This window comes from Sciurus vulgaris (assembly GCF_902686455.1).
Source record: "Sciurus vulgaris genome assembly, chromosome: 13".
Classification (NCBI taxonomy): Eukaryota; Metazoa; Chordata; class Mammalia; order Rodentia; family Sciuridae; genus Sciurus; species Sciurus vulgaris.
Genome location: NC_136474.1, coordinates 37840976 through 37844744, shown reverse-complemented (window position 1 = coordinate 37844744; position 3769 = coordinate 37840976).

Genomic DNA, 3769 nt, shown 5'->3' with positions numbered 1-3769 from the left:
TACTGCAGTTTCACTACTTCCTAGTAGTCCATTCAGCTATAGATGGATTAATCCACTGATGAATCAGATCCTTAGTGATCGAATTACTTCTCCAAAGTTTCACCTATGAATATTGTTGCATTGGGGACAAAGCCTTCAACACATTAACTTTCAGGGGATGCTTCATATACAAACCACAGCAACTCTAAAATGCAGTTAACCAGTTACATCAGTGTTTCTCAACCTCAGCACTATGGGCATTTTGAGTCTGATAATTACGTGATGTGGGAACTGTCTCACACGGTGTAGGATGTTTACCAGCATCCTTAGCATCTCTGGCCTAATGACTAAGTTCTAGTCACAACCCCCCACCCTAACCCTTATTCCACAGTTGTGGCAATCAAAAATATCTCCAGACCTTGCCAAATGCCCTTTTTCCCTCTCCACAAAACAAAATCACCCCTGTCTAGTTGCCACTGGCAGACTTTATCCAAGAAATCCTGCTCAAATATTTGACTTATTCTTAATTCAACTACTGTTTGCTGTGTTACTTAGGGGAAAACGTAACAATATATAAGAAAAACAGGATTCTATGATCAGCTGGTTTTAAAACAATGGCATGTGCTTTTGGAATTAAGGCATATCATTTGTAAATTAATATTTTTAAGGATTTATTAAGAATATACATTTTTAAATTGTTTTGGAGCACCCTTAATAAAGCCCAAGAAGATTCCATTTTTTAAAGGAGTATTTTTATTTACAGAAAACTCAGCAATGTACAGTTAATCCAGTATACTGGCAAGTTCTCTAACCTTTGCCTTTTCCTCTTTGGCAATGTGAGCCGCAGATTTTGGAGCCAGAACTTTGCCTAGACAGTGACAGGGATCTCATCATAGCTGTCATTGTAAGTGGTGTGATAATTTCCACTAGCTTATTCTAAACTCCCTTGTTTTCCCTAACAAGGCAGGGGAAAAATAGTGGTCTTTTGTCCTTTCACCTACCCTTTTACAAAGAAGGAGTGACTTAATTTTTATCTCAAACACAGATCTTTTGCCTCCTATACAATATATAATTCAAATTTTTTCATTTCTTTTTTTAGGGGAGGCATTGCTTATATTTTACTAGAACCAATACAATTCAGTAAGTCTGTAAGTACTGTATGTGGTATGTGGGTAGAAGTACCAATCATTTTCGAATGTTGGCACGCCTCTAGATATATCCCTTATGGCACTTTATTCTTGTGCATTTATTAGTTACACAATGTTGCTTAGGCTTGCAATTCCACACGATGGTATGTACTTCCAATTATTACAAGCTGCCCAAAGAAATCAATATTCTTGTTTCCTAGGAATATAATTAAATTAGAACAAGACCTGGGGCAAAATGTGATATAGGGTTGCTCTGTATACTTGATTTCAAAACTCCATTGAGGACTCACAACTGTACCAATCAATCCTATTGTCCTCTGAGAAGGGCACTACAATGCATAGTATAGAAAGAACTGGAAATAGGAATCCCAATGCAAGATTGCCAGTGTGGGAGACTCCCTGGGCATTGTAATTTCTAGAGTGAGAGAAAAAAATAGTACTGTAGTACGCAGGGTAAAGCCCAGGACCTCACACTGCTAGCCAGTGTTCTATCTCTGAGTGACATGATCAACCCCAAAATGTTGTTTTCAAATAAGGAAAAAAGTGATAAAACATAACAAGAGCTAAAACAACAACAAAAAAAAAAAAAAAAAAAAAAAAAAAAAACTGGTCCAGAATCTATAGCTGTCTTCTGTGGAGGATAAAGTAAATGAATACTTTTGTAAAAGAATTATTATGAGGCCTTTTAAATTCTTTTTATCTGGAGATTTCTTAATATATTAAAAAAGTCCTACTTAAAATAGTTTACATGGCTTAAATTGTGGTCTTCTCTCTTAGTGTTAAAATGAACAACAACAATCTGTATAAGGTTTGCAGAATGACCTTCTGGGAGGCACACAGGAAGATATTTCAACTACACAGAAAGTACAAAAAGTACATCAAAAGAAAGGTGTCATATTTTCTCTTTATGTTAGAAGGAATGAAAGATCAGCCCTTGGGGTGAAGGCAAATTGTCTTTGATCATTATCTCTCAGGGCATTTGTTAGAAATCTTGAAAAATATTACCAGAAGATGACAAAATAATGGTGAAAAATTGAATGACTGGTTTAAAGATTCTTAAATCTGCTCTCCAAATCCATTTCATTCTTAAATCTGAAATATTTGTCTATGTTAACTATGCATAATAAACATACCTGCCTATTAGGCTATTGGAACTGTATAAAATAAGTAGAGTATGACTATCTAAATTCTCCTAAGATTTCACAGAAGATGGTGATGTGAATTTTGGGAAAAACTTCTCTCAGTTATTAATGTCAACCAAAATATTTTCAATTTTATATGTAAAATTATTTTTTGTTAAAATTATTTTCCCTCTATTGTCAATGTCACCATGGTAACTTTGATAACTTTGTGAAAAAAATGATGTCTTGAAATATAACGCAGGGCTTTCCCCATTCATAAAAAGTACATCTTCCAGACATATCTACATTGAAAAATTTGTGATTAGGATACTGGATACAGAAGCTTGTTGAAGATGAAGAAATATGACTGTACAGAGTAAATGATCATCAGAATCATTCATGTATATAATTGACATTGATTTAGGAGAGACACAGACTCAGATTTGCTGTGTGAGGTTTTAAGCCCACAGTTCTGTGTACTAAACATCCCCATCCTGTCTTCCTCCTATATCCATCTCAGGAAGGAAGAAGATGATGCCAGCCAGTATGTGAGCAGGTTTGCACAGGAGTCAGCTCTCCTTTGATGACATCAGTCTTCTTAGTGGTAGAGAGCCTGGTCTAAAAATGGGAAAGAGAAACAGGGAGGACATCCTCTGCCTGAGGCTGGTGGTGACAGGGCTCTGGAAATAGTGAGTGCCTCTTAAGAGACTCCTTGGGGTAGTTGCTGCAACCCAACCAGGCAAAAGATGAGGAGGTTTTGCTGATGGATTTAAGAAGATGCAATATGAAAGTTTAGGGTTTCATGAGGAACTAGAAAAAAGAACAGTTATAAGAACTCTGCAGAGTGTGAGGGGGTACCTAGAGTCTTGAACTTCTCCTGATGACTAATGCATAGAGAAAGCATATGAATTGAGTTCTGAAGATTTAAGGCAAAGCAGTGGTCAGCTGTGAGTAGAGGGGATTAGGAAGACTAGTATAGGATACTTTAAGTTGAATATATCAGTAGGGATGAGATGAGATGGAAATGGGTGTTGGTTCCAGAGCAGGGACTAACTTAAAACCTTTCTATATTGATTTCCCTTCAGTTGTGCTTTTTACTTATTATTTTATCCTACTTTCTTAAATCATGTCTTAGTAAAGCAGTTTAAACTATATGGGAAGGGTATTAGTCAACTTTCCATTGCTATGGCAAAATACCTGAGATAATCAACTTATATGGAGGAAAGGTTTATTTTTGGCTCATGGTTTCAGAGGTTTCAGGCTACCATTGTTTGGTTCTTTTACTTAGGATACAGTACAAGTTGGTGGGGAGGACATGGTGGAGCAAAGATTTTTACTTCATGGTGGCTAGGAAAGAGAGAGAGAGAGAGAGAGAGAGAGAGAGAGAGAGAGAGAGAGAGAGAGAGAGAGAGAGAGAGAGAGAGACCATGATCCCAATATCCCCTTCAAGGGCATGCTCCCAGTGACCTAACTCCCTTCCAGTAGGCCCCACCTCCTAAAAGGAGGTTAGTAACAAAGTCA